The sequence below is a fragment of the Macrosteles quadrilineatus genome, unplaced genomic scaffold (genome assembly GCF_028750875.1).
Source record: "Macrosteles quadrilineatus isolate MER2022 unplaced genomic scaffold, UCM_ALF_1.0 Scaffold_1__1_contigs__length_201487025, whole genome shotgun sequence".
Taxonomy (NCBI): domain Eukaryota; kingdom Metazoa; phylum Arthropoda; class Insecta; order Hemiptera; family Cicadellidae; genus Macrosteles; species Macrosteles quadrilineatus.
The window spans coordinates 74,196,064-74,223,324 of NW_026542594.1; the positions used below are offsets into that span (position 1 = coordinate 74,196,064).

Consider the following 27,261-nt stretch of genomic DNA (forward strand, 5'->3'; position numbering starts at 1 on the left):
CTTTATTCATTTAGAAATTTATATTCAAACGAAAACTCTCCACCATACATTTCTTATGGACGTTTCGTAGTTTGATAATTGTTTTAACATTATGTTTCTTATATCTCCAGTTCTTATTGACGCTTGTAGTTCGTTCTAGGCTTAAAATATTCAGTAATGTAAGGGCTTTCATTTGAGCTCTTGATAATTAAAATCAGACGAGTTGAAGACCAGCGATGAACCTCAGAACAATATTAAATTTAACTTTTTAGAAATATATTTTTATTAAAAGATTTATAACTCGGGTTGTTAATACGTCACAAAGTTATTTCTGGTCTCAAATTACTCAGTAAATGTTTGGCTTTAATTTTATTGATCATTAAACAAAATCTGACAATTTTAAAATAAGTCATGGTTCTTAATTTAACATTAAAATGTATTTATTTTGAAATTTATCTTTAGTTAAAGACATATATCCCCAATTCTAAATAACTCCCAAAACTCTTTATAGTCTTAAATAATTCACCAAATTATTGACTTTTATTTTAGCTATGGATTACTTTCCGGGAGTTATTAGGGTTTGCATATTTCTCAATATCAAGTGATGACATTCCCGGCCACCACATAATATTGTTGGCCCTAAGTCGACATTTAGTAATTCCTAGGTGACCTGTGTGTATTCTTGTCAACATTTCTTGTCTAAGAGTTTCCGGGATTATGAGACGTTCTCCTCTAAGCAACAGTCCGTCACAAAAAGATATTTCATCCCAAACTGTGAAGTACGGCTTAAGATTATCGGGAATCTTAGTTTTATCAGGCCATTCAGTTGAGCAGTAAGATTTAATTAACCTGAGTTCTGAACTAGCCCGCTGTGCCGAGGAAATTCTATCAAGAACCATGTCAGTTACATAGGCAATGTTTCTTGTTACTGTTTGGATGGCTAGTTCAACTTCCTCATCTAAATCTTAACTCTCATTAGTTGCTACAGGGCTTCTTGAGAGACAATCAGCAGTTGCTAAATGTTTGCCAGGAGTATATGTAACATAGTAGGAGTATCTCATCATTCGAAGTCTGAGCCTTTGAAGACGGGGTGTCAATTGATCTCTTTAGTAGTCAAAATACTTACCAAAGGTTTGTGATCTGTTTCCAACATGATGTGCTTGCCCACAATATAGTCTTTAAACTTGTCACAGCTCCATGTTAAAGATAGAGCTTCTTGTTCAATGTTAGAGTAGTTTCGTTCAGTTTCGCTCAGAGTACGTGAAATATAAAGAAATCGGTTTCCAATTTCCATCCGTTTGTTGTTGTGAAAGTACTCCACCTAAGCCTTGTGTAGAAGAGTCAGTAGAAATCATAGTTGGTTTATCCTTGTCATAGAATGCTAGTTGAGGTGGAGATGCCAATAATTCTTTCAGTTCATTGAATGCTTTCTGTTGTTCAAACCCCCAACACCATTCGTTTTTTCTACTTAGAAGGTCGTTAATGGGTTTTAGCGAATTTCCCTATAGGGAAGTAGCTATTACCGTAGGTGGCACGGTAAGACCTAGACCCGGGAGCGATTTACTTTTTCATTTTGATGTCCCCAGAGGCCAAAAACACCATTCGTTCAAATTTTTATATATGTATATATATATATATATATAGACTTATATATATATACGTCCGTGAACGCGATAACTTGAGTAATTTTTGTCCGATTTTGATGAAATTTGGTTTAAAGGTGTAAAGCGGGATAAACTTGAATGAGTTCGCGAACCAGCACGATCGGACCATGGGAACGGGGCTTTATGGGGGGTTTTATGGGGTAAAAATTGGTTTTTCTCACTTTTGACCCTCAAAACACAAAATTTCCCGATTTCTCTTTAGACCTTTTTAAAGAGCTTAAAAAAACAAATAATTTAGTATATAAAAGTATTTTTGTTCGATTATTAGTAACGGAGAAAATTAAAAAAATTGTAAATTTAAAATTCCCATGTTATTCTTATGGAGAATATTGTCAAATGTTGTAGTTTGCTTGTTTATGGATATATTTTGATCAAACTTGGCAAATTTATTTATTTTGTACTAAGCTATCAATATTTTACTCAAAAACACACTTTATTAGTTTCCTTGTAGCAGCAAACCTAGGTACTCGTTAAACCTAATGTTATTAAAATATATTTAACTGAAAATCAATTCAGACAAATGGAAATTCGCTTAGTCGGCAGGTTTGCTGCGGCGGGGGTATTAGTAATCTACTTTTGTTAGGTATGTATTTACCAATAAAGTTAACCATGCCAAGTAACCTTTGTACACCCAAAATATCTGTTGGAGGTGCCATTTTTCTTATAGCTTCGACTTTGGTCTCATCGACTTTGATTCCTGATTCGGATAGATGGTGACCTAAGTAGGTTAAGGAGGTTTGAGAGAACAAACATTTGTCTCTGTTTAAGGTGAAGCCTGCTAGGTTTCTAAGGCCACGACGATTAGAAATCATATAAATTTTTGGCGTAGCACAACTTTTGCAGCTGACACTTGGAAACTGTCAAAACACGACTTGTTTGGCATTACCCTGCTCGGATAATTTTCGTCTTGGGATGTTGCGGGTGGTACCACTGGATAGCCATTGATTTTATCTTCATTGTAGTATTGATATTTAGAACGAAATATTGATTGCACAATGGGTACGATTTTATGAAAACAGCTGTTTTCGAAATTTATAACAAATGGCCAACCATCATAATACGCTAGTACGGCAAACGAATTACATACAGTGTAAGTTATTATTACTAGTCATATAATATGTCATTTTGAAGAGGAAGAAATGTAGCTTGTGGTAGTGGCAGTCCTGCGCTCAGGATTATTTCCGTTCTCTCAGGAAGACAACGAAAGTGCGTCACTACTGTCAAGGTCTCATACACAAAGTGCCTTGTATTCACCATTGCGTGTTGTTGCCGGTGACTTTTCACTCTCGCGTTATCCACGATTTATTACTAAATTCGTTATTATTTCGTATTGTTAGAGAAATGTGTGTGTAGGCCTATGTAACGGTAATCTTCATGCATTTTATTATGCATGAATATTTACTTAATAGTGTGAAATTGTGTTTATAAACGGTTGTATTTTTCTTGCGGTTGTATTTTGCGGTTTTCCGTTTATTATATTATTATGACTAACATTATGATAACATTATGGGGCGCAACAAATTTAAAAAAAAATGTATTGAAAGTACAAAAGAAATGCCTAAGAGCCATGACCCTCAAACAGCCTGGAAGCTCATGTAAAGAAGTATTTAAAAGTTTAAAAATACTTACAGTACCATGTATCTACATTTTTGAGGTTCTGTGTCATGTAAAAAATAATTTAAATTGGTACTCTATAGAAAAAAATAGCCACAATTACAATACTAGAAACCAGAATTTGCTTATATACACTCATCATTCTACAACATCTTTAGAAAGAAGTATTCATTACATGGGAATTAAATTGTTCAATAAACTTCCAAATGACTTAAAAAATACAGCAATGAGTCCAGCACAATTTGCAGATAACATTAAGAGTATTTTGATCAGAAAGGCCTATTATAAAGTTGACGATTTTCTAAATGACTCTCAAATGTTATAAGCAGGTCCTGTTACTTCCATAATATTTTATAGGGTAAAAAGTTCCTTCTCCATGTTAATCTTGTTGATTTTTAAATGTTACATATTTTATATATATCGTTTTTGTTGTGAAATTTTAATGAAGACCTCGTTATTGACTAAAATTACATGTTTTGTACATTTTTTATGTTTTATTTATAATTAAATTCTATAAATCTTGTTATTTAGTTTTAAGCTTGACGTTATCTGTTTTATTAAACCTTTTGACTAGTCTATTTAAAGAGTTCCTCAAATATTAAAAACTATTTTATTTATTATTAATAAATACATTGTAAAAAAGGACATTATATAATATTAGAATATTAGACTATAAGAAGAATGACGAAGCACCTGTGCATTTATCTAAAACCTCTGTACGTTTATGTGCTAATAAACATGATTTGATTTGATTTGATTTGATTTTATGCCCCTAACACGTAAAAACAAAAATTGCTACCCAACGTGTTATAAATTTGTATGTACCGGCAGGTAATTGAATACACTACAAGATGATTATGTTAGTTTGAAGTATTAAACATTTGGTACAAAAGTTTTATGGGCTACTAAATAGGCCTAGGCCTACTGAGATTTTTTTCTCACGAAATTGCTAAGATAATTTATAAAAAATTATTTTATTTAAAGGTACCGGTAGGCCTAAATAAAAAATTATTTTTACCATAAACTTTGTGACTTTTTGGATTCCTGATTCCTTACTTCATTAGCTTTACAAATATGTAAATCATTATATTAGTATAGGCCTATCGTAAATATATTATATAACTTTTTTACAACACAAACTAGGCCTAACACTGTAAGGTTTTTCATTTTTCTGGTTCTCCGTTTGTTATTATAACTTACTACGCCCAAAAAACTTACAAAAAAAAAATATTTTCCTAACATGTTACCTAGGGAATTAGATTACTGTATAACTAAATGTAGCCTATATAATGAATTTCCCATAAAAAATCTGTTAAAAAAATTTAACCCAGACTGCTTTTGAAATTTCAACAAGAAAATTCTAAATTTTTTGTATTCTTTTCATTTTACCGAAAAAAAAAACTTTCTAAATCATTATTATAATTGGCCTACTATTTCTAGAATCTCGTGTTCTTTCCGAACAAAAGGAATATAAGGTTGGCGAAGTTTACTTTTAGTTGAATATTTATGAATATTCTGTAATTATTTTACATATGTATCTACAATGCGATGTCGTACGTAATTTTTAGATGTCTACTTACAGTATTTTTCACGCTGAATCCAAAAATGCAATCAGTTTTTGTTGGAGAGATTCCTAAGTTGCGGTAGGCCTACAGTTAAATAATTAATATTAAGCTTCAGTTTTGTTGGGTTATTCACCTATTTGTGGTTTGGACGAGTCCAAGTTCTAGTGGCGACTAACACTGAACAGGTGGAAGGTTTGTGGAGTGGAAGCAGCTGTCAGTTGTTTACATTCGATACTAAACAGACAAAACCACACACGAAGCTATGAGAGCAAAATCAGAGTTACAATATTCAATAACTCGTACTTTGGTGCCATTACGCATTTTTGATATCGTTATTTCATTGTGTTTCACCTACTATTTAATTGTGCAAAAACAGTCTGGAAGAAGCATAAATTAATGAGTCGGTTCATTATAACCTAACCTTTATCTTCCTAATCTAGGCCTAACCTCACTTCAAAACACTTAATACAGTCACGAATCCGCATAAAACCCGACCTACCTTCCTCACATGCCTAAATAAGAACTGATTATTTGGTTTCAAAACGAATTGATTATATTCCGCATTAAGCCGAGTATAAACAGCTGTTTGCTCTCCTCCTCACTCAGTCCACAGTCCACTGTACAGACCCGCCCAGACCACGCCATATTACTATCAGTATAGCTCAATGAACCTTAGACTCAGAATAACCTTAGTTTTACGACCACTTATGAATCTCTCCGACAAAAACTGATTGCATTTTTGGATTCAGCGTGAAATATGCTGTAAGTAGACATCTAAAAATTACTATTATTATTGATATCGCATTGTAGATATATCAAATATTTGCCGAATTTTCACAAAAAGGTCTGCAAAATCACCAAAATTGGCTAGCCTTTCCACACTTAACATTGGCCAACACTGCTAGGGTTAAAATGTCCTAAAGTAACTTAATACCTAACTTAGTAGAAAACACGGCTGCACTTTACTTTAGGTCCTACACTCATTCGAATGAAAATATTGATTATTCGATTGTTTCATTCGATGTATCGTTTGGTTAGTTAGGTTAGGTTAACTTTACCTAACTAACCAAACGATAGGCCTATATCAAATGAAACAATTGATTAATCGATATATCGATCGATATTTTCAATCGAATGAGTGTAAGGACCTAAAGTAAAGTGCAGCCGAAAACACATTAAAAATATGAAAAAACACAGATTTTTGTTTGCACTTTTAGGCAATTTTTAGGGTGAAATAGGCGTTTGTCCCAAAAGTTCCAAATGTGAAGTGTTAAAAAAATAGGCCAAATAAGTTATAATGAGAAAACCCATTTTTTTTCAAAACTTTGTAGAAGCCCCTACATTATCAAATAGGCCCTACCCTGATCGGACGTAGGCTTATCAACACTCAATTTTTTTTGGTCGACTTCGATCTAGACCTAGCTTATCTATTTCATTTAGGCCTATTCCTAGTTGTAAGTCTTCAATTTCAACATTACTCAGATGTAGCCTAATATGAGTACCGGTGGTGTTGAAGTTTTCCATCTTTACGCCTATAAGTTTAATATTAGCCACTGCTTTTTGGGTTTCTATGTCATTCGGATCATTCTCTAGGCCTGGGCCTAGATCCATCTGTGCGGCTGGACCCGATCCCTAGTCGGGCCAACCCAATTGTGCAAATTGTGTATTCGTGTGCTATGTTGGCCCTATGTATTAATAGTGATAAAATGACCAAAGTATAAGGTACCGGTAAATAAGGATAAGAATGGTTTTAGGAAATAAAAACATAACACTCACCTAGTTACTTGAACATGTTGGAGGTTAGTCACATTGACAAAACAATTAATATTGAGGTAAGTGTAATAACTTATTAGGCAACCACAGGTAAGAATTTCGAGTTCACGATACTAATTTCTTTACCACTCAACTAGCTGTCAGCAGTTTTGTCTTAAATGATTTTATTTTTATTAGTAGTTTATTGTTTATTTTGTTGGAATGGGTAGGTTAGGTTATAGGTAATTGGGTTATTGGGTAATTCATCATTGCATTTTTTTAGTTCTTTATTTTTTTTCTTGGTCTGGTTTTGGTTTTTTTTCTTCTTTTTTTCTCTAGTTTGCTTCGGTTGCTTCGGTCATGTAAAACTATAAGAATGGCCTATTGAGGCCAGGGGTGCCATTCTGTCGGGTACTGTTACGACTGATTGTCACCCTCTGCGGCCGCAATCAGGTTGTCACCACGACAGATTGCCACCACCCCTTTCTCGGGGTACAAACTTGTCGGGGCTATTACGACGGATTGTCACCCTCTGTGGCCGCTGTCAGGTTGTCACCACGACAGATTGGCACCACCCCTTTCTCGGGGTTCAAACTTGTCGGGGCTATTACGACGGATTGTCACCCTCTGTGGCCGCTGTCAGGTTGTCACCACGACAGATTGGCACCACCCCTTTCTCCGGGTTTCAATCTGTCGGCTACCATACACGTCTGATCGTCACCTCAAGGAAGGGTGCCAATCTGACGTGGTGCCAATTAATTAGACGCGTACATAATGAAGCCTAAAGAAAATTGAATATGTTTAAAATCTAAATTAATTATGTTACAGGGTGTCTGGGTATCGGGTCTGGGCGAACCCACGAAGTTATTATTGTAAATTTCTTGTTCTTATTTTGTTAACACTTCTGTGAATAATGTCCTCATTGAACCAGAAATAAATGCTGTAAAATAATATATTATACTTTATGTTATGCAATGTGTTTGTTTAATCAATGTTCTTGTTTAACAGTGACTATTTAAGTGACTGTTACTGAGTGGTTAGGCTATTGCGCTATAATTGGTTGGCTGGCAGTGTGCACAATTTGTTTTTCAGGATTAATTTTGCCAACAGTGTCATTAAGAGGCTTCTGATTGACTATAACGAAGGTTTAGTAATTGAACAATTATTTTTGTTCATAGAATAAAATTATAAATGCCTCAAATTCAATTTTATATTTTTTTATTATGAAATCAAACCGTCATAGCCTAACCAAACCAACCTTCGGGTGACTCATTCGTTGGCAAAACGTGCTGCCAATGAAAAAATCTAATGAAGGTTTATTAATCGAAAAAATAGTTCTGTTCATAAAATAAAAACTATAAATGCCTCAAATCCTATTTCATAATTTTTTTATTACAAAATTAAACTATCATAACCTAACCAAACTAACCAGACTTGCTAACAATGAAAAATCAAATAAAGGTTTAACAGAAAAAAATATTTCTGTTCATAAAATAAAACTATAAAAGGGTCAAATTCAATTTCATAATGTTTTAATGTTTAACCAAACCAACCAAGCTTGTTGATAATGAAAAAAACCAATAAAAAAATAGTGCTACGGGTGGGATTCGAACCCAGGTCCTTCAGATGGGAACGCGCCAAGGCGCCACCACGTCAACCCGCCATCATAAAGAAGAAGAAGTTTGAGGTGGTGGGTTGACGTGGTGGCTCGTTGTCGGAGTGGCATTTTGACTCTAGCGTGTACGGCAACCCGCCACCTCGGAAAAATGTGTGGTGGTGGTTTGTCGTGAGGGCACGTTGTCCTGGTGGTGCTTAGACGTGTTCATACACGTCAACCAGCCACCTCTTTAGTGTGGTGGCTGGTTGACGTCTACGTGTGAGGTGGCGGGTTGACGACACCGAACATTGAGCGTACACGACAACCCGCCACCTCATAAAAATAGTGATGGTGGGTTGACGTGGTGGCACGTTGTCGCTTACATGCGAGGTGGCGGGTTGACGAGAGTTAACATAGGGTGTACATGACAACCCGCCATCTTTGTTGGCAAAAGCCGCTTAAAAGCCGCTTTTGTCTGTGTATTATAAAATGCATCACTTTTTGCAGTTTACCTGGACATGTGTTATCTAGTTTACTGTTAAGTTAACTATGCATTAGTATTGTTAATTCATTAATTTTCTTTTTCCTTTAAAGATCTGCCATAAAAATAAAGTACACGCATCCACGCACACAACAAGACAACTTTTTCTTTTAATCAACGGTTATTGTTTAAAAAAAATTTAAGATAAACTGACTACAAATTAACGATTAAGGGTCATTTTAGAATTAAAATAACAATATTTGTTATGTTTTAGCATATTTTTATTAAAGACAAAAACGTGAAACTTTAATAATTTTGAAAAATAAGTTATTAGTTTCTTAGGATTTTTTGTAGGTGTATACCTGGTATAATACCCATAATACTGTATAATTATACTGTACTATAATATACTGTACTATAATACTGTATAATATTTTTTTTATCAGGAAAGTGTTATCATCATGCCAAATTTCAGCATAATCCCGATGTGCCCAATGAGTTGTTATTGAGCGATTGAACCCCAAACAAAAACACAAACTTTCATTTGTAATATTAGTATAATTAGCAGCACTGTACATGTTTAATCTATGACTGTACTTCAACGTATGAGAATGTTTTATCTATGGTATGAATCAGGCCGTAACTTGAAATAAACGCTTAGGCCAGTTACATTTTTACCATCCAAATGTAATATTATTTCGCCAAACAGCGTTGATCAATTATTAAACGGAGGAAAATGGTACCAATGGTCATTATCTTGCGAAAAAACAAATTTTTTATCAAAACAAAAATCAGGTTAACAAAAATAAAGGACTTTGGATTTGACTTTTTTTAGGTTATAATCCTATGTCAAATTTGTATCTAATCGTATTATTGAGCGAAGCTCACTTTCCCTCACTTTGTAACTTCTTTTTAAGGGCATCAGAATGTAATGGCTTGACCAATTGATATGAAATTTGGCCAACAGCTAAAGAATACTGAGCACAATGTTTTGGTAAAAAAATATTTACGCCATACTACACTGTTTTAACGAACTTCCCACGCAAGTATTTAGTCCAGAAAACAGCTGTTTGCCGCCAGCTTAATCAAATGGGGTTTCATTGCGTACTACTGTTATGCAATGAGTTTTACCGGACACCAATCAGCTGATTATACTGTATTTGGGTGGCAATGAGTGGTTTGGTTGTAGACAAAAACATAACCTCGCTTAGAGGTTATGACTAGTGATTTTTAGTCCTTTAGTTGGTGGTAATATATAAGGATTTGTAGAGATTTAGTAGTATGGCGTAAACTATCGTACGTAACTCGTCCAAAATGTGTTTACCGGACTCGTATGGTAATCCCGTACTCGACTTCGTCTCGCACGGGAACGACCACACTCGTCCGGTAAACACTTATTTTCAGGACTAGTAACGTAATATACTATTGCAAATTTCCTTCTGGATTTTATTTTACGGGTCACGCAATTTCGCTTGTTATTTTAATGTAAGTTGAAAGAAAAATTATATTGGGTTTATGACATATGGGTTTATCTCGTTTCATTTAAATAAGATAAACATATGTTAATTGTTTGTAACTGTTTTGTTTACATTTCAATGTTTACTTTCATCCTAGGTTAAAGTCGTAATGTAACAGTTTATCAATGGAAGTAACAGTTTTGCTATATTTGTTTTGAGCATGCCTCAAAGGCCACGTCGTAAATATTGGTCGTCGCATTTTTTGTTACAAAAGGTGTATCCCGAGATTTTGTGACAATCGAGCAATCTCTGGACCTTTCCTCAGACCACTCACCTGTAATTTTAACGATCGCTTCAAATGTTATATTTAAACATATTCCACCACATTTGTGCAACAAAAATACAGATTGGAATTATTTTCGTGAATTAATGGATCAAAATTTAAAGATTTCTGTGTGTTCGCGAACCAGCATGAGCAGTCAGCCCAGCGACTTGGCAGAAATTGACCTTGAGATGATCTAGGTGTAGATAGGGTACTCTCAGCTGGTTTAACTACAGCTGATTAGTTGACCACGTGACATTAGTTGACCACGTGACGTCAGTAGGTGTTTATATTAAATAAATTATTAAATTAAATAATGGATAAAAAGTGTTGGCCTGACCGGGTTTCGAACCCCGGTCTTTTTGTTGGTAGTTGGAGTCGTTACCATATGAGCCACAACAGTAGTTTTGGGTATAGAGTTTATAGTGGTAAATGACACCTTATACAGGGTACCTATACCCTTGTACCTATACCTTGCATATACAGGGTGTGTATTGGAGATTTGATTTTAACATGGAGGTTCACGGGTTTGAATCTAACCTATGTTAGAGGTTTCGAATCTAAACTGAGGTCTATGGGTTTAATGCTAACCTATCATTGGAGGTTCACGGGTTTGAATCTAACCTATGTTAGAGGTTCACGGGTTCGAATCTAACCAACCACTAATGGTAACTGAGGTTTACTGGTTCAATCCTAACCTATGCTAGAGGTCTATGGGTTTAATGCTAACCTATCATTGGAGGTTCACGGGTTCGAATCTAACCTATGTTAGAGGTTCACGGGTTCGAATCTAACCAACCACTAATGGTAACTGAGGTTTACTGGTTCAATCCTAACCTATGCTAGAGGTTTATGGGTTCAATCCTAACCAATCACAACTGTTTATTTCAGCTGATCACGTGATCTAGTTTAGAGGTTCACGGGTTCAATCCTATCCTAGTAGGATTTGTAAAAAAAACGTTTTATATAGTGTATAATGCTTAAACCTTACTGTTGATCATAATTGGTAAATGTTGGAGGTTATTTTATAGTGTATAATAAATATAAATCAGCTGAAAGAGGGCTTAAGTGGAATTTTACCGTTGATCATAAAAGAATGTTAAATGTGTAGTAGTATTGGAGGTTATGTTGATATTATAATTTGTATATGTGTATCTCTGTAACCTACATATACAGGGTGTGTAAGTATTGGTTGGAGGTCTGTGGGTTCGATTCTAGCCTATACTAGAGGTTTAATGCTAACTAATATATCATTGGAGGTTATTCTATATATGCTATAGTGTGATAAAACAAATGATAATTTATGTATCTGATGTTAAAAACAGCTGAAAGAAGGCTTAAGTTTACCACTGAGTATAAAAATGGTCTTTGTAAAGGCTATTAAATATCATATGTCAAACTTACATCTAATCTATGCTAAACGAGTTACTTAGGTTGTTTTTTGTATAGTGTTGTATTGTAGTGGGTGTTTTAGAGGTTTAATCCTTACCAATCACCAATCATTTCCGGTAGGGGTGTTTTTTTTGTTGGTATAGTTAACTGTTTGTATATGAGTCTTGGAGGTTTGATCTCTTGTATATGTAACATAACCTCACTTTTTACCTAAACCAGTCTGTTAATTCACCACTAGAGCGCTAGTGTTGATGGTATAATTATAATAATGATTACTTATGATTATAATTATGATTGATGACTTGATATAAGATTCATCATAACAGATCACTCTGAGTTGAGGTATTAGTTTATAAATTCTCTACTAGGTTGCAGCACTAGTGCTACCAACTACTGTTAGCCACTTATGTGACTTTGTATATGTAACATAACCTCACTTTTTACTTATTAATTTATTATTAAGTGTCGATGGTATGTTACTCTGAGTTGAGGTATTAGTTTACAAATTCTCTACTAGGTAGCAGTACTAGTGCTACCAACTACTGATTTTATTGTATATGTAACATAACCTCACTTTTACCCAAACCACTTTGTTAATTCACCACTAGAGCGCTAGTGTTGATGGTATAATTATAATAATGATTACTTATGATTATAATTTATGACTTGATTATAATTATGATTGATGACTTGATATAAGATTCATCATAACAGATTACTCTGAGTTGAGGTATTAGTTTATAAATTCTCTACTAGGTTGCAGCACTAGTGCTACCAACTACTGTTAGCCACTTATGTGACTTTGTATATGTAACATAACCTCACTTTTTACTTAATAATTTATTACTAAGTGTTAACAGTATGTTACTCTAAGTTGAGGTATTAGTTTACAAATTCTCTACTAGGTTACAGCACTAGTGTCTAGCCAACTACAGGTTAGGTGCTCTTGTAACATAACCTCACTTCTGTCTTATATGCTTTCCCGCCAATTTTTCCATTGCCTCCCCCTATTAGATTATGTAATTTTAAAACTTGTTGGATATTTAGTTGAAAGAATAATAAAAACAACTGTGAAAGCTAAATATGAATTTATTTATATATACAAACTTATATTATTTCTATTTATATTATATACATATTTTGATATTTCTACAACTAAATACTTAGTGCTAGTAGAGGAGGAGGAGAGGGGCAGCCATCTGAAACAAATAATAAACATAATTAGTATATAATAATTATATAGTATATAATATTAAATATAATGTCGACATCTTGTGTGGTATTGCATCATCTAAAATAGCAACTATCATTTCCTGTGTACCAAATCACAACCGGATAACCACCTTTGATAACCACTTTTGTGGTATTGCATCATCTAAAACAACAGCTATCACTTCCTCTTGTGTACCACGTCACCTTTGATAACCACATTTGTGGTCATTCTTGTCCCTATATAAACCCTTATCGCAACCCTGCCATTATTGCATCACTTTGCTCCCAGTGCTTCAAGATGACGGATGTAAGTAACTCTGCTCCAGTAGATTCCAATGAATCTGTTGATAATAATGAACCTGTAAATGTTGTAGAAGATTCTGTTGAAGTAATTGTCCCTGTAAATATTCTAGATAAACATGAAAATTATGTAAAGAGATTTCGCATTCATGGAATTAATACTGTTTTTAAGTTTTCTAACCCCCCACCAGAAACTAGTGAGATTGACTGGCTAAGACAAGGGTTTGGTCAAATTGTAAATGAAATGAAAGAAGTTTGTCAGGAGGGCGACCAATTGGGATTTACTTTGCGTTCACTTAACCTAAAAAGTAAAGAGCCAGGGTTTGTTGCTTTTCGCCCTGCAAATGAAGTAAACGAGGATGTCTTATGGCAAATTTTTGGGGGAATTGTGCAATCAAACGCTGAATCAATCAAGTCCACGGACACGTTTCAAGTTGAATGTACCCGAGTTAATCTCCCTGTAGGTTCAGGGTGCCGCAAAAGACCAGGCTTGTACAACACTTTTGATGAAGAATGTAAAGCTAGGAAAGGGATTGTTGTAATTAATAATAAAGATAACCTGTGTCTTCCTCGTGCTATTGTAGTGGCTATAGCTAATATAACTAAAGATCCCGAATACAAAGCTGTGAGACAAGATGATAGAAAAAGACAGACTATTAGGGCTCAGGAACTTGTACGTAGAGCAAGAGTCGTGATGCCTGAGGGTGGTGCAGGTATTTCTGAGCTTGAAAAATTCCAACATCTGCTTAAAGACTATAAAATCACTGTGTACAACTACAACGCTAAAGGTCGGGATGTGTATTTTGAGGGAAATGTAGAGAACCCCAAGTTTAAAATTAACTTGTTGTTTCATAATGGACATTACAATGTAATTACTAGCCTGACTGCTGCTTTTGTATGTAACTATTTCTGTGATGGTTGTTATGTCCCGTATGATCATAAAGGTGAGCACCGCTGTTCAAACATTTGTCCCTGTTGTCAGACTATCTCACCTCCTTGTGTAGAGGTGTATGGGGGAATCTTGTGTCCTAAATGCAATCTAACTTATAAAAACCAACGCTGTTTCATTGCGCATCAGGTTGATAGGTGTAAACATGTAAAGAAATGTCTTGATTGCGGGAAACTAGTTTTGCTTAAGGAACGATCAACCCCACATAAGTGTGGGGAAGTATTTTGTAAACCTTGTGGAGCATTTAAAGATCCTAACCATAAATGTTATATGAAACCTAATGAGGGTAAACCTAAATCTAAAGATTATGCTTTTATTTTCTTTGACTTGGAAACCCGTCAGGATGAGCCTCTGCCCTCTGACCCTGAAAGTAAAGTGCATAAAGTAAACTTGTGTGTGTCCCAGCAATTTTGTTATCAGTGTATTGAGGGGAAATTCTGTATAGCATGTAAAAATCGTACACGAGTGTTTGACTCTGACCCTATCAATCAGTTTATGAACTATGTCATGTCAGTGAGGAAACAGTTTAAAAAAATCTGTGTAATTGCACATAATGGGCAGGGGTTTGACTTTCAATTTTTGTTAAAGTACTTGTTGGAAGAAACAAAATTCACACCGGAACTTGTAATGTGGGGAACTAAAATCATTCTAATGGAAATTGATAATGTGAGGTTTGTTGACTCCCTTAGCTACTTCCCTATGGCTCTGTATGCTCTGCCTAAAGCCTTTGACCTACCTCCAGAGAAAAAGAAAGGCTACTTTCCCCACCTGTTCAATACTCTGGCAAATCAAGACTATGTAGGCCCTATGCCGGACAAAAAGTACTACTGTCCCGAATCTATGTTTGAGAAATCCCACAATGACTTTGAAAAATGGTACAGCGACCAGGTCATTAGTAACTATGAGTTCAACTTTAAAAATGAGATCCTAGTCTATTGTATTTCAGATGTTGATATCTTAGCCCAAGCCTGTCTAAAGTTTCGTTCAATTTTTCTAAAAGAGTGTAATGTTGACCCGTTTCTCGAGGCTGTTACCATTGCGAGTGCTTGTAATCTAGCTTTCCGCCGTAATTTCCTGAAACCCAATACTATCGGACTTATCCCTAAGAACGGCTATCGATTAGTAGACAATCAATCAAATATAGCGCTCCAATGGCTTTCTTGGGTCGAGGAAACCAACGGGATTAGGATTGGCCACGCAGGTCGAGGTAAAGAAGTCAAAGTCAATGGAATGAAAGTAGATGGTTTTGATGGCAGGAACATCTACGAATTTAATGGTTGTTATTTCCACGGATGTGTTAAATGTTTTCCTTACAACCGTCACGCTCCTTTAAAAGAGGATCCTTCTGATAGCCTACATCTTCGCTATGAGCGAACCAAGGCTAAAAATGCAAAGTTTACAGAACACGCACTAGTAGAGATGTGGGAATGCGAATTTCGTAAACAAAAAAAAGATCAGCAGCTTAAATATCTGGATAGTTTGCCTATCTTAAACAATCTCCCACTTGATCCAAGGTAGGCTTTTTTTGGAGGTAGGACGGGCAACGCAAAATCGTATCACAAATGTGTTGAGGGGGAAACTATACAGTATGTTGATGTTTGTTCCCTATACCCTTATGTTTGTAAGTATGGGAAGTACCCCATAGGCCACCCAACCATCTATGTAGGAGACAGGGAGTGTCGTGAAAGAGGTATGGGTGTAGAGGGTTTGTTAAAATGTAAAGTATTGCCGCCTCGTGATCTCTACCACCCTGTACTCCCTACAAAAATGAATGATAAATTGATGTTTGTGTTGTGTAGAACGTGTGGGGAAATGATGTATCAGGGAGAGTGTAATCATGACAGTGATAATAGGGCATTAGTTGGGACATGGACAATGGATGAAATCAGAAAGGCAGTAGAGAAAGGGTATATTGTATTGGATATGTATGAGTTGTGGGAGTATCAGGTAGCGACTTATGAAAATGGGGGTTTGTTCACCGATTTTATCAATAAATTTCTTAAGATGAAACAGGAAGCTTCGGGCTATCCGGAATGGTGTAAGACTGAGGAGGACAAAAATAAGTATATTGCAGAGTATTTGGGACACGAGGGAATTAAGTTGGAGAAAGAAAAGATTGTTAAGAATGGAGGTTTGAGATCTTTGGCAAAATTAATGCTAAACAGTTTTTGGGGAAAATTTGGACAGAGGGAAAATCAAACTAAGGCTACTATTGTTAGAGACTCGAAAACATTATTTCAAATGCTCTCTAGCCCCGAAATTAAAGTAAACAGAATTCAGATTGTTAATGATGAGGTTGTTGTAGTTTCATGGGAATATTTAACAGAGGTAGGTGAATGTCTTGGTAACATAAACGTTTGTATTGCGGCCTACACTACCTCGCAGGCAAGACTCAAGCTCTATGAACACCTTGAGGCCCTAGGAGCTCAAGTATTATATTATGATACTGACAGTTTTGTTTACATATATGGAAACGGTCTTTATAGGGTGTCTACAGGAGATTACCTCGGTGAAATGACTGACGAATTAGTAGAGTATGGACCTGGCTCTTATATCACTGAGTTTGTCTCTGGGGGGCCTAAAACTTACGCGTACCTTGTCTGGTCAACTAATCAACAAAAATTGATCCCAATATGTAAAATCAAGGGCCTCACCCTTAACTTTAAAACATCAAAAGTTGTAAATTTTGAAAAATTAAAAGAGATGGTTCTGAGTGAAGCAAAACAGACTGTTGAAATTGAAGAAAGTAGAATCAGAAGGACTAGAGACAGAGACATCGTCACCATCGCTGAGAGCAAAGTGTTTAAAATAACTGGTCCTAAAAGGAGGTATGAAGGTCAATATGATACTTTACCTTTTGGATATAGAAAAGTCCAAAGGGCCACATAAAGTGTATTGTAAATGTAAACTTCTTTGTAAATAATTTTGTAATTTTCACTGTATATTAATGTATATAGCTCTCCTAGTAAAAAAAAACAAGTCTATAGATATATACTTATGTAACCTGACCAAGGTGTGAGTGTGTGTGTACATTGAGTAGTTCAGATTTAGAAGAACCTGTGCTACTCCTTGTACTTGTGTGAATGTGTACACTGAGGGATTCAGATTGGATATAACCTGTGCCCCTCTTTGTACTTGTGTGAATGTTATTGGTCACTGGCGCGGCCAACTAAACAGCCCGTAAACCATGAGTGAAAGTCACTGGCGAGGCCAACTAAACCGCCCGCAAACTTTGAATGTTAACTTTGGTAGGGTTATATAACTAAATCTATAGACTTGACAAAAAAAAGCTTTATAAATAAAGGAGAGGACGTTTTACGACATCAACCAATATAATATTATATAATATTATAAACTGGTATATAATATTATAAACTGGATAGGTTGTATAACGCTTAACTTGGCCTCACTTAATGAGGGGATAGTCTCAAACCCTATCCAATATAAAGCTAAAAGATGTGTATATATAATTTTTATAAGGAAAAACTATACTAGATATAAATTATTTGTCAGGCGGAAAGGGTTATCTAAATAAAAACACACATCCGCTGTGATAAGTGTACTCGATAACGATGAGGATAGTACAACAGGATGTATGGTTTCTTGTAACGGACTTTGATATCTTTAGTGGCATAGGGTCAGATAAGAATTATAAAAATGGTCAATTATTATCATGTTTTATCCGGTCTATTATCTGTGGTAAAACCAATGTCGAATATGATTTTGTGTAATCTTTACAAAAAAATCTTGAGATATATAAATTATAGAGAATTTATTGGGGAATTAAAAATATAATACTATTGTATAAAATATTTATAAGCAAATCTCGGTGATTTATTTTACTAACAAAATACCTATTTTGGGTTAGCATATAAGGTGTATTGCAGTTATACTCAAGTTATGCATTAATGAAGGACAAAAGTTAATTTGTAATTTAGTTGGAATATTACTATTTAACCTAAAAAGATATCACAATTTTGAAAATCTAATTGTTAACAATCCTACTTATTGTTTATATTATATATTTTTGTCTTTGCTGAAGCTGTTTTTATAAATACAAAGATAAATACCTTATACCTTATTAGAGAATTTTATAATTTTTAATGTATAGATTTAACAGCTAACTTTAAATACTCATAAAATATGTATATATTTGAGGCTATATATTATTATTGTGTTAAACTTTAGCTTAATCTATTTAGTTGTTTAAGAGTAATATATATAATCACACAAACTTTTAAATTTATAATATAGATAAGAAATTGATTTTTTAGTAGGATATTATAATTATAGTTTCAATATAAATAAAGTAAAATGATATATATCTTGATCCCTATTATAGTCTATATTTATTATTATGTAAAAAAAAACATCTTTAAGGAAAGTTATTGTTAAAACTATAGTAGCTGTTTGACAATTTGTATAACAATTGTGTTTTAAAATACTTAGTTTAATTGTTAATAAGTTTTTATCATTTAAATTAGTAAAAGTTGTATAAAAATTTTGGTTTTAGCAAAATTTCTATATAGGAAATAAGCTAATATATTATAATAAGACCTAGAACCAATTTTATTTTGATAACCCTAGAGGCTACCAACATAGCTGAACCAAGAGTTTTATAAAGTAAAACAGGTTTTTAACCTAAAAATAATTTAGTAGATTAAAACATTATTGTGTGCCAAATAGTTACTTCTATGTTATTTTTATGGAGAAAATTGTAAACTGTTATAGTTTGCTTGTATTATTTTATACAATTAAAGTTAAAAATACTTTTACTACTCTCTGCTGTAGCAACCCTAAGTGTTTGTTAAATTTAATGATATTTAAATTAGGGATAAATATTTTTAGTAAAAATATAAGTTAAAATTTGCTTAGTTTTAACTGGACAAATAACTTAGTCGGGGGTGGGTTAATTAGTTAAGTGTATGTTTTTTATGTAAAAATATATGTGTCGGGATTTAGTGGACCCTAAAATAAAAGTGGATACCTACCTAAAAATATTTGTGATATTTAAACTTTAGACATTATATATGTTTTTATATGGTTATATAAAATAATGATCCTACTATAAACTTAAACCTGTGTCACCTAAGTGAAAATATATTTAATAAATTTACCAATTTTCTTCTAAATCGGCCACAATTCCTTCATCTTCTTCTATTTCTTCTTCTTGCTCCTCGTCCTCTTCCTCAATCTCGTGGCTGCACTCGGCCACGTATTCCCTAAACTGTCCATAATGGACAGTTAGGATCTCCTCCTCTGAAGCTAGCTCCGAACACCTATAAATCATTTAAAAGAGTATTAGAATCAGCATAAAGTTAAAAACCTTTAAGAAAAAAATTTTAAAAACTAAGTTTAAAGATACGTACTGGCAACAAAGGGGAAGCCAACTATCCCAGAGGTACTCGAATGAGCAGCAAAAGACGGTGCGGCGACAGCTCCAACAGTCTTTAGTGTTGAGCATCTTGTTAGAAAATGATGATAGTAACAGATAATATTGCTTTGGAGAGGAGGGGAAATAGTGACAGATAATACTGTCTTAGGAAGGAGGTGGAAAATGTGGTTAACTCAGATGTTCCCTCCCTCCAATCATATATATATAAGCTGTAGCTGCTAGCTGCTATATGGATTATTGTTATGTTAGTTTTCATCATAGCTAATATGGTGTTATTATTCTTCATACTACTTGTATTGAGACTACTAATCAGCTCTGAAGCAGTTGATGAAAATCTGCCCCCAAATGGTCAAGTAAGTAGTACTATATAATTATACAACTTTAGATAAATAATTAAAAGTAGCTTTGTGTTTTTTAATATATTTATTATAAAATAATTATTTATTTTTAATTAGGAAAAGCTCTTTGTTAGTGTTTTTTATCAATGAATATGTTTTTATAGGATAGGGCAACAATAGAAGGAGATACAAGAGATGAAAGAGAACGATCAATTTTGGAAACTGTAAGTAAACTATTATTCATCTTTATTTATATTTGTTGTATACACATTTACTATAATGTTTTATTATTTAGCCTAAAAAGATATCACAAATTTAAAAACCTAACTGTAAACAATTTTACTAGTTCTCATTGTATATTTTTGTCTATGCTGAAGCTGTTTTATAAATATAATAGACTGCACCCTATTGGTAATTTTAATGTATATCATAGAACCAACTTTTACCAACAGCTGACTTTAAATATTTATAAAATTTTGCCTATATGTTAATTAGGGCTGTGAGCCAAATTATAGTTTAATTTGATAGTTAATTCATAACTTTTGTATAAATATATATTTGTTATTACAGTGGGGCGGTGGTTTGGAGACCTTTTTGGATCAATATCCCTACAATGCTGACTTGGAACATTACTTCATTAATGTGCATGGGGATGTCCTTTCCTTTGTCACATTAGACTATGATAATCTAGACCTAATACCACCTATACCTACGGGCTTCTGGACAATTTCTGAGGTATGTAGGTCTCTATGTAGTTTAAGTACCTCTAATAGTAGTAGAAGTAGTTTGTCTAATTCTTTATTTTTAATCTATATATGTATGGTTTTTTAGGAATATGCTCAAAATAGGATTCGAGATATGTGGTCGATAAGTAACCCTCCCGAACAAACTGGAGTCCATATCATAGAGTCATCACAAGAATATCCTAATCTTGTCTGGACTTTACTTCGATTAATGGTAGGTTTTATTTAAAAATATATAATCACTAACTGTGTAATATAAAACTTTTATGGTATTTAGTTAAAACCTTATAAAACAGTTGGTTTATGTATTTTTAGATATGCTAACTATTATATATAACTTAATTTATGTTGTTTGTTTTAAACCAATATAATAATCAATAAAAGGATTAATTATCTGTATCTACTAGTTAACCCTAATATATCCTATCACATGAGATGCACTTTAACAAAATTAAACCACCAGTGGTGACAAATAAAACATAATAGGCCTACTTTTATTTTTACTATCAGTTTTATCTATCAATTATATACTAAATCTTGACTAAAAATGCTTATTTAAAAATATAATTTCCCACCTATATACAACACTATTTCAAAGTCTTTTTCCTAGTTATCAGAAATCAAAAAACCAAAAGATAAAAAGTTTATAATTTTATCCGATATACAGACAAAACTCTAATTTTATTTATATAGATAATGTGTCTCTTTTAAAAAGTATTTTTTATTAATCATAATATGTTTTTTATAGAGAAATGGTGCATCTATAACTCTTAATGAAGAACGTCAACTGCTTGCAAGACCTAATGTTCGGCAAGCACCTATATCAAAAAGGATTGTCCTTAACTCACACTTAAGAGATATGTTAAGAGAGGCTGAATCTTCTGTTCTTGTTGTAAGTAGAAGCTTTATATAGATAAACTTCTACTTATCTAAGTGTTAAATTAAACTTATTAGGTTTTTAATTCTACTTATGTTTTCAGCCATTTGTTGCTATGGAGACAGATAGTTTTTTTCAAAACGATCTTGGCCATCTTCTCATTTTAGAAGCTAACCCGCTTTTACCGCCTCGCTCCCCGCCACATGTATTAAGCAACTTTTATCCAATTACCTGGGTAAGCTATATAACTTGAATATATATAATTAGATTTTTACAATATATCAAGATTAAGTATTTTTGTCACCTCTCATATCTTAAACTTTACTCTAAATCAAATATATTTTACTAAACCTTTTATTTAGACAGATTTTACACAGTAATCAATTACACAAGAGCTTTAAGAATTTGTTTTTAGTTTTGATGACTATAGTGAGGTGATTAAGTTAACTCTTTAAAAGTTATTAGTATTTATAATTTAAGCAACAAACATATTTATAATCTATATAAATAATATGTTGCAAACTAGTCTTATACTCTTAGGCTCTGCTCTAGCTGTTTTAAAAGTTTCTAGATTATTGTTTATATTTTAATCAGCTATATAATTTAATTATTTGTTTTTTAGCAAACAGTGCAACAACTAACACATGAAATACAAATACAAGGAGCAGGTCCCTCTAATTGTATAGTTATCATACATGAAAACATTGATGGATATAATTGGCAATTGATCAGAATGTATACACTTCAAGACAACCCTATTTGGGCTTGGCAAACAACAACAAGGCGTTTTACAGCTAATACAAACTGGATACACATAAATGATCACATCTATAACTATTTAGTAACTCCTATACAAAACAACTCACCAGCTAGTTCACCATCAAGCCCAAATTCAAGCATCATAGATTCACCACCTTCAAGCCCTGGATCTGTAGTTCCACCAAGTCAGAGTTCAAGAGATTCCTTCTTTCAAGATGATCGTGATATTCTAAGATCAGCTGTAAGTATATTTATAGATTAGAATTAGTTAGAGTTTGTTAAACAAGATTTTAAATTCTACTTATTTTAATAGCTTTTTTTCTATTACAAACCAATCACAAAGTTCTACATTTCAAACAAGTTCTATTTATCTCAACTATACTATATATATACTTGATCATAGTTTGTGATTTAATTTTTATTTATAAGAGAGCCTTATAATTTCAGAAAGCTACAACATATAATGTTAAGCATGATTAAACACACAGGTGTATATATTTAGATTCCTAACCAACAAAATGTTTTGACAAAAAATTCTTTTAGAGTTATATAATATTACTAGTTCAAATAGGGTAATAATATTATTTCCTTCTATTTACAGAGTAGACAAAATGAACAAAGAAGAGCTATAAATAATGTAAGTTATAGTTTTCCTTATATAATACATATCTTAGATATTAAATAATCCTAGGTATGTAACAGAGTTTTATGATAAAAAATATTAAAACTTTAATTTTAGTTTAAGGTTGTGATTTTAAAAAAGTCTAGCAACCAACAGATGAGTTGATTTCAATAATAGTTAAACTAACAGTTAGTTATTATTATTCTATTTTTAATAAGCTTTATTTTTACAGATATCTGAGAGTTCTTCACCACCACCCACTAGACGTAGGCGGCTAAATACAGAACGAGTGCTTTTACCCCGTGGAGACTCAGTAAGAAATATTTTAAAAGAAGTATTTAAAAAGTCCAAAAATATACAAGCAAAAACAATACAACAAATATTTACTAGGATTATATTATAACCATTTTATGTTTCAGATTAACAGATCAAATAACTTTGGCCTTTGGTTCGTACACACAAGAGGGATAGTTCTTCACATTTTTTCGGTAAAATACATTTTAAATATTTTTAAAACAATATTAAAATATAATTTATATTATATATGTTTATACTGTATATCATTATTTAGCTAAGATTGTGTTTCAGGAAGAAGTTATAGCTAGACTTGCTATACCCACCAACTTCCGGCAAGTAGACCAAGATTATGCTGAGAGGTGTGTAAGCGAGCTTTATACAACAGCTTTGCAGGAGCTGTTAGTTGAGGATTATTATATAACTTCAAGGATTAATGATGTTACCTGTGTTCTACGAATTCTTATGGTGAGTTATATAGAGACAAAAAGATTTTTATAGTTTAAGAGAATCTTATACCTATTTACATTTTAAACTATTTGTTTCAGAGAGATGGTGTGTTTTATGAGAGGGACCTAACAAACATCCCTTCAGCTTCAATCCCTATTTCTGGATTTCCACATGAAGAAATTACAAATATGATAATACTGGAACCTTCAAGTTTTCTACGAATGTTTTCATCAGAACATGTAGGTAGTATTACCTAAACAATTTAATATTATTTTAATAACACCCCGCCTATTACTAATACTAATTTTATTTTCAACAGCTCTCACCAACAATAGTTTCTGTTGTTAGACCCTCATTAGTAGTACCTCCTATTACACCTCATTCAATACCTTCAACTTCAGCTGTAGCCCAGGCATCCTCAACCGATGGAATTTGGCTATCTGTAGATAGGTCGTCGTCAGCTAATGTTGCAATGCGGCGAGCAATGACTGCTGAATTAGCTGGACCATCCCAACCTTCCAGACGAGTACAACCTGTAGTAAGTATTTTAACATTACAAGACATATAAGTGTAATACTAATAGCCTGTAAGAACAAACTCAAAATCAAATCATTCAACTCAACATACTTTTTATTTTACTAATGTAGTTAGATAATTACCAAAGAAGTTAGGTAATTATCAACCACCTTCAAGTCAAACCTACTATATTTAGTAGCTTTTAATGATAAAGTTAAGCCCTCTTTTAGCTGTTTTTAATATCAGATAGATAAATTATCGTTTGTTCCACATTTATTATAAACATCCAATACTACTACATATTTAATATTCTTTTATGCTCAACAGTAAGGTTCTGTTTAATAAAACATACATGTAGAAACAAGTACAAATTATTATAGTATTTTAAAAAAATCAATTTAATTAACTCGACATTTTTTTATTTTTACTGATGTAATCAAGTAATTACTACCTAAGCTATTACTAATACTTATTTTGTTTTCAATAGCCATCTTCCGATATAGGTAATATCGTTAGACCTACAATACCTTCAACTTCAGGTATATCCCAGACACCTTCAACAGTGAATACCCCAGCTGGTGTTGCTAGACAGCAGACAGCAACAGCTGATGAATTAGCTGGACCATCCCAACCTTCCAGACGAGTACAACCTGTAGTAAGTATTTTAACATTACAAGACATATAAGTGTAATACTAATAGCCTGTAAGAACAAACTCAAAATCAAATCATTCAACTCAACATACTTTTTATTTTACTAATGTAGTTAGATAATTACCAAAGAAGTTAGATAATTATCAACCACCTTCAAGTCAAACCTACTATATTTAGTAGCTTTTAATGATAAAGTTAAGCCCTCTTTTAGCTGTTTTTAACATCAGATAGATAAATTATCGTTTGTTCCACATTTATTATAAACATCCAATACTACTACATATTTAATATTCTTTTATGCTCAACAGTAAGGTTCTGTTTAATAAAACATACATGTAGAAACAAGTACAAATTATTATAGTATTTTAACAAAATCAATTTAATTAACTCGACATTTTTTAATTTTTACTGATGTAATCAAGTAATTACTACCTAAGCTATTACTAATACTTATTTTGTTTTCAATAGCCATCTTCCGATATAACTAATATCATTAGACCTACAATACCTTCAACTTCAGCTATATCCCAAACACCTTCAACAGTGAATACCCCAGCTGATGTTGCTAGACAGCGGCCAACAGCTGATGAATTAGCCGGTCCATCCCAACCTCCCCAACATATACAACCTGTAATAAGTATTTTAACATTACAAGACATATAAGTGTAATACTGATAGCCTGTAAGAACAAACTCAAAATCAAATCATTCAACTCAACATACTTTTTATTTTTGCTGATATAGTTAAGTAATTACTTCAATGGTTTTAACTCTACTAAACATATTAGCTTCCTAAGCTTGCTTTAGTTACTAATGATAAATTTCTTATATATATACAACAAATAAAAGTGTTGAGATACAATTACAGCTATTAGATTTTTTCTGTTATTATTTATCTCTTTTTTAAAGATTTAAAAATAAAACACCACATTTATCAAACTTATTAATCTTTATAGCTATTAATCTAATAAACTGTTACACTTAAATAGAGTTGCATTAGTTAACTAATCACAAAGTTACTTCAACACATATATTTTTAGTTCTAATAAGTTTTACATTCCAACAGTGGGCTACACCTGGTTTATCCATATTATTTTCCACTTATTGGGACTTGATATAGTACTTAAACAAATATTTCACCTATACAAATCTATAGAAAGAATATTAGTTAAACACTACATTATTAAATCTACAAAATGTTTATATAAATCTGTAGTATATGTTTTTATAACAGAGGTTTATTCAGTTATTTTTATTCCTTCAACAATAAATTTAAATTAGAAGAGAAAGCTACCCCAGTTTTATATGATACAGATTAACTAGTAAATGAGTGATCCAAATATAATATTACCTTGATGATAAATCAACTATATATTGAAGTAAATAAAAGTCAGCTTAATATATATGTTTCTATTTTCAGAATTCTACTTCAACTATACCTGAAACACATGAATGTCGCAGCTGCCGGCAGAGCGCTCGCCTTGAAACCTTTCGCTGGAGGTTACTTCAAAGGGTAGGTATCCTTTAAAGAGAAATTAAGCATAAATAAATTAATATGTTTACACTAAACTTTCCACACAAAATTTAACTATTGTTTACCTCCAACTTGAGAGAGATTTATTATATACTACTGTAATAAATTTTACTAACCAGCTGATTTATGGTTTATACTATTTTATATAAATAGATAAAAACATTAATTCTTGTATAATATCTTTCAGGCTATGAATAACCCGGAATTTACCCTACCTGCAGCTGCAGCTGGTAGGATTGCTACGCTACGAACCGAACTCCTAGCTGTAGCTAGCTTAGCCGGAAATACATTAGAGGGTTATTCAAATGCTTGTGGACTACAGCCAGCAGTTATATCAGCTCTATGGGAGGACCTCCGTAACACTTTAGAAGGTGTATTGAGGCAGACTACCGGCCAAATAGACACTATGATATCAGAACGAGTTCCACGACCATCAAATCCCCCAATTAATTCGGTAACGTGTCAAATTTGCCTAGAGAATGCCCCCACAGTTGCTTTACAACCATGTGGGCATACCCTGTGCCCTAATTGCGCGCACAGGGTATATAGATGTCCCTTTTGCAGAAAATTTATAGCCGATAGGCTAAATATATATTTCTCTGAGTAAAATCTACTGTTTTTATTTAACCTCAAAAACCCTTTATTGTTAATACATTTGTATTATAATACAAATTTCAAAATAGTAATAGTTTTAATAAATAGTTACTTCTAACACTTACCCATAATAGAAGCTGTAACATTGATCTCACATTGAACTACACAAGTGTTGAACTACACAAACAAGCTACACTGTAGAGG

General features: G+C 33.1%; 1 protein-coding gene and 1 long non-coding RNA gene across 11 annotated transcripts in view; both read right to left on the minus strand.

The window, feature by feature from the left end:
- The window catches only part of LOC128983602 (uncharacterized), a 96,564-nt gene extending 89,731 nt beyond the window's left edge, over positions 1 to 6,833 (minus strand). For all 8 annotated transcript variants that reach the window (XR_008489876.1, XM_054402955.1, XM_054402954.1 and 5 more), the window contains exon 1: positions 6,599 to 6,833. The gene's annotated coding sequence lies outside the window, so the exon portion shown is untranslated. The remainder of the gene's footprint in view (positions 1 to 6,598) is intronic.
- Positions 6,834 to 12,900: 6,067 nt separating this feature from the next.
- Positions 12,901 to 27,212, minus strand: LOC128983064 (uncharacterized). 3 transcript variants are annotated; one of them, XR_008489789.1, is made up of 8 exons: positions 27,183 to 27,212; positions 26,369 to 26,451; positions 25,439 to 25,558; positions 24,806 to 24,928; positions 24,152 to 24,295; positions 22,504 to 22,635; positions 19,402 to 19,563; positions 12,901 to 13,022 (listed from the first exon to the last, which is right to left on the minus strand). It is a non-coding gene; the product is annotated as an uncharacterized LOC128983064 (long non-coding RNA). The 3 variants fall into 3 exon arrangements; XR_008489788.1 differs by lacking the exon at positions 27,183 to 27,212 and having other exon boundaries at positions 26,369 to 26,502; XR_008489790.1 differs by lacking the exons at positions 24,806 to 24,928; positions 27,183 to 27,212 and having other exon boundaries at positions 26,369 to 26,502.
- Positions 27,213 to 27,261: the final 49 nt, after the last annotated feature.